General features: G+C 37.5%; 1 pseudogene across 1 annotated transcript; it reads left to right on the top strand.

The window, feature by feature from the left end:
* The first annotated feature begins 433 nt into the window (after window positions 1-433).
* Window positions 434-943, top strand: LOC717053 (large ribosomal subunit protein eL27 pseudogene; annotated as a pseudogene). Its single transcript, XR_001441927.2, has one exon. The product of XR_001441927.2 is annotated as a large ribosomal subunit protein eL27 pseudogene (transcript).
* Window positions 944-5,505: the final 4,562 nt, after the last annotated feature.

A 5,505-nucleotide genomic window follows, 5' to 3' on the forward strand; every position in this document is an offset into this window, starting at 1 on the left:
TACTACTTCTTTTACTCATGTGGAAACAGTTTTAAGCCACTGAAGGTTGAGTAATAAGACAAAGTTCCTACATCGGACACTTACTATTGTATCCTGCTGATTCTCAAATTAAAGCTGAACGAAGGAATTTAACAAGCTCAAAAAGACCCACAATCTAAAGAGCCCCTTCTGTGAGTTGAAAAATAAACTGTAATTGCTGTTTGCTTTACATTTGTATTGAAGGGTATGTGGGATCTCTTTCCAGAGAGGAAAAAAATGTAAATTTTTACCCTCATTCAATTTATTTGGCTGCTACTGTATTATTTGAAAGTATTCATCATAAATTTTATACATCATTTAATAACATTTCAATATTGCAACTTTTATTTAACCCTCAACTCTTTTGTTGCAAAGCTTGTGAGTTATTGTAATTTAGAAACACAGATTCCGGTTCTTCTTTCCTTTTTGCTGTAGGCCTGAGTGCTTGCTGCCGAAACGGGCAAGTTCATGAAACCTGGGAGGGTGGTGCTTGCCCTGGCTGGACGCTACTCTGGACGCAAAGCCGTCATCGTGAGGAACATTGATGATGGCACCTCAGATCGCCCCTACAGCCATGCTCTGGTGGCTGGAATTCACCGCTACCCCCGCAAAGTGACAGCTGCCATAGGCAAGAAGATCGCCAAGAGGTCAAAGATCAAGTCTTTTGTAAAAGTTTATAACTACAATCACCTAATGCCCACAAGGTACTCTGTGGATATCCCCTTGGACAAAACTGTCATCAATAAGGATGTCTTCAGAGATCCTGCTCTTAAACGCAAGGCCCGACGAGAGGCCAAGGTCAAGTTTGAAGAGAGATGCAAGACAGGCAAGAACAAGTGGTTCTTCCAGAAGCTGCGGTTTTAGATGCTTTGTTTTGGTCATTAAAAATTAAAAAGGAAAGAAAGAAAAAAAATAAAAATAAAAACACAGATTCCAATGTGCCCCATATAACTGGGGGTAAAGACATTCTTACGTTCCTTCAGCACCGGCCACATGACAATCTATCCCCCACCAACATGTACACAGTGAGAGGATTTGAGACAGGATCTCATAAGTAAGTGTGATGAATACATGTTGAGATGTCTTCTGATGGCTGCTCTGTGGACTTGGCATAAGAAGCCATGAAGCCTCCCAAGACCGAAAGACAGAGTCCCAGATGTCTATAAGCATGCCAGTTATCAAAGAAACAAAATCGGAGAATGATTACAAAGAACAAGACAAATGTCCAGCTTTGTCAGTTAGCTCATCTGTGTGATAAAGAAATCTGTATGTCAACATTTTTCATTTGTTAACACGATGCCCCCATTGTTATAGGCAGATATGAACTCCTCCAATGACTTATCCCTGGAGCTGCAATCTAATATGATTGAATTATTTTCACAAATAGCTTGTTCATATGTTGTCTGCATCAATTTAAGACGTATACCTGAAGAGAGAGCTTAGCAATTTCCACTGAATTTCTACAATTCTAAGGGAAAAGATTTTTGGCAGTAAGCCCATGATTGACCTTCTTACCTCCTCTCATCCTTCACTAAAGAGAGCATACTATCAATATTAAGAGCATGCATTCTGGAGCAACCAGGGGTGAGTCCTAGAGCTACTATTTACTGATGGTATAACATTGCACAGAATACCTGACATGTATGCATCTCAGTTACTCATTTGTAAAGTGAGGATAATTATAATAAACATCTTATAAAGTCATTGCATTATAGGAGATAATATAAAGTGCTAAGCACAAATAATAAATATTCACAATTATTGCTGATGTTACTGGTATAATATTTCTACTACTATCGTTACGTTCAGCCCTCCATATTCATGGGTTCCATCTCCATGGATAAAACCAAACACAAATCAAAAATATTTTTTAAAAAGTATTTGTAGTAACCACTGCTCAAGGAAATAAGAGAGGACACAAACAAATGGGAAAAAATTCCATGCTCATGCATAGGAAGAATCAACATCATGAAAATTGCCATATTGCTCAAAGTAATTTATAGATTCAATGCTATTCCAATCAAGCTACCAGTGACTTTCTTCACGGAACTAGAAAAGACTACTTTAAATTTCATATGGAACCAAAAAAGAGCCCACATAGCCAAGACCATCCTAAGCAAAAAGAACAAAGCTGGAGGCATCATGCTGACTTCAAACTATACTACAAGTCTACAGTAACAAAAGCAGCATGATACTGCTACCAAAACAGATATATAGACCAACAGAACAGAACAGGACCTCAGAAATAATGCCACACATATACAACAATCTGATCTTTGACAAACCTGAAAAAAAGAAGCAATACAGAAAGGATTCCCTATTTAATAAATGGTGTTGGGAAAACTGGTAGCCATATGCAGAAAACTGAAACATTTTCCTGCATCCACTACTGGAACCCTTCCTTACACCTTATACAAAAATTAACTTAAGATGGATTAAAGACTTAAATATAAGACCTTAAACCATAAAAACCCTAGAAGAAAACCCACAGGCATGGGCAAAGACTTCATGACTAAAACACCAAAAACAATGGCAACAAAAGCCAAAATTGACAAATAGGACCTAATTAAACTAAAGAGGTTCTACACAGCAAAAGAAACTATCATCAGAGTGAACCTACAGAATGGGAGGCAACCTACAGAATGGGAGAAAAATTTGGCAATTTATCCATCTGACAAAGATTGAATATCCAGAACTACAAGGAACTCAAACAAATTTACAAGAACAAAACCACCCCATCAAAAAGTGGGCAAAGGATATGAACAGACACTTCTCAAAGGAAGACATTTATACAGCCAATAAACACGAAAAAAAAACTCATCATCACTGGTCATTAGGGAAATGCAAATAGAAACCACAATGAGATACCATCTCACACCAGTTGGAATGGAGATCATTAAAAAGTCAGGAAACAACAGATGCTGGAGAGGATATGGAGAAACAGGAACACTTTTAAACTGTTGGTGGGAGTGTAAATTAGTTCAACAATTGTGGAAGACAATGTGGTGATTCCTCAAGGATCTAGAACCAGAAATACCATTTGACCCAGCAATCGCATTACTGGGTATATACCCAATGGATTATAAATCATTCTACTATAAAGACACATGCACACATATGTTTATTGCAACACTACTCACAAGAGCGAAGACTTGGAACCAACCCAAATGCCCATCAATGATAGAGTGGATAAAGAAAATGTGGCACATATACACCATCAAAAACTATGCAGCCATAAAATAGAATGAGTTCCTATCCTTTGCAGGGATATGGATGATGTGGGAAATCATCATTCTCAGCAAACTAATACAGGAACAGAAAACTGAACACTGTGTGTTCTCATTCATAAGTGGGAGTTGAACAGTGAGAACACAGGGACACAGGGAAGGAAACATCACACACCAGGGCCTGTCGGGAGTTGGGGGCAAGAGGAGGGAGAGCATTAGGACAAATACCTAATGCATGCGGGGCTTAAAACCTAGATGATGGGTTGATGGGTTTAGCAAACCACCATGGCACATGTATATCTATGTAACAAATCTGCAAGTTTTGCACATGTATCCCAGAACTTAAAGTATATTTTTCAAAAAAGTCTTTGTAGTAAACATGTAGATATTTTTTCTTGTCATTTTTCCCCAAACGACACAGTATAACAACGATTTACATATCATTTACATTATATTAGGTATTATAAGTAATCTGAAAATAATTTAAAGTAGGCAACAGGACGTGCATAGGTTATATGCAAATACCATTTTATAACAGTGATTTGAGCATCTGTTGATTTTGATTTATGGTTTGTTTTTTGTTTTCATAAGTTATTGGGATACAGATGGTATTTGGTTACATGAGTAAGTTCTTTAGTGGTGATTTGTGAGATTTTGGTGCACCCATCACCCGAGCAGTATACACTGCACCATATTTGTAGTGTTTTATCATTTGCCCCTCTCTCCTCTTCACCCGAAGTCGCCAAAGTCCACTGAATCATTCTTATGCCTTTGCCTCCTCATAGCTTAGCTCTCACGTATCAATGAGAACATACGATGTTTGTTTTTCCAATCCTGAGTTACTTCACTTAGAATAATAGTCCCCAATCTCATCCAGGTCACTGCAAATGCTATTAATTAATTCCTTTTTATGGCTGAGAAATATTCCACCATACAAATATACAACAGTTTCTTTATCCACTTGTTTATGGATGGGCATTTGGGTTGGTTCCAGGATTTTGAAATTGTGAACTGTACTACTATAAACATGTGTGTGCAAGTGTCTTTTTCAAATAATGACTTCTTTTCCTCAGATAGATACCCAGTAGTAGGATTGCTGGATCAAACGGTAGTTCTACTGTTAGTTTTTAAAGGAATCTCCGCACCGTTTTCCATGGTGGCTGTACTAGTTTGCATTCCCATTAGCAGTGCAGAAGTGTTCCCTGATCACCACATTCACACCAACATCTACTGTTTTTTTATTTTTTTTATTGTGGCCAATCTTGCAGAAGCTAGGTGGTATCATATTGTGGTTTTGATTTGCATTTCCCAGATCATTAGTGATGTTGAGCATTCTTATTCATATGTTTGTTGGCCATCTGTACATTTTCTTTTGAGACTTGTCTGTTCATGTACTTAGCCCACTTTTTGATGGGATTTTTTTTTTGTTACGGATTTGAGTTCTTTGCAGATTCTGGATATTAGTCCTTTGTCAGTTGTACAGATTACAAAGATTTTCTCCCACTCTGTGGGTTACCTATTCACTCTGCTCACTGTTCCTTTTGCCACGCAAAAGCCCTTTAGTTTAATTAGGTCCCAGTTATTTATCTTTGTTTTAACTGCATTTGATTTTGGGTTCTTGGTCCTTAAATCCTTGCCTAAGCCAAGGACTAGGAGGGTTTTTCCAATGTTATCTTTAAGGGTTTTTATAGTTTCAGGTCTTAGTTATTAATTCATCTTGAGTTGATTTTTGTATAAGGTGAGAGATGAGGATCCAGTTTCATTCTCCTACATGTGGTTAACCAATTATCCCAACATCATTTGTTGAAAAAGGTGTCCTTTCCCCACTTTATGTTTTTGTTTGCTTTGTCGAAGATTAGTTGGCTGTATATATCTGGGTTTATTTCTGGGCTCTCTATTCTGTTCCATTGGTCTATGTGCCTACTTTTATACCAGTACCATGCTGTTTTGGTGACTATGGCCTTATATATAGTTTGAAATCAGGTAGCTGATGCCTCCAGATTTGTTCTTTTTGCTTAGTCTTGCTTTGGCTATGTGAGCTCTTTTTTGGTTCCACATGAATTTTAGGATTTTTTTTTCCAATTAGTGAAGAATGATGGTGGTATTTTCCTGGGAATTGCATTGAATTTGTAGATTGCTTTTGGCAGTATAGTCAATTTCACAATATTGATTCTACCCATCCATGAGCATGGGATGTGTTTCCATTTATTTGTGTCATCCATGATTTATTTCAGCAGTGTTTTGTAGTTTTCCTTGTAGA

The sequence above is a fragment of the Macaca mulatta genome, chromosome 1, assembly GCF_049350105.2.
Source record: "Macaca mulatta isolate MMU2019108-1 chromosome 1, T2T-MMU8v2.0, whole genome shotgun sequence".
Lineage (NCBI taxonomy): Eukaryota > Metazoa > Chordata > Mammalia > Primates > Cercopithecidae > Macaca > Macaca mulatta.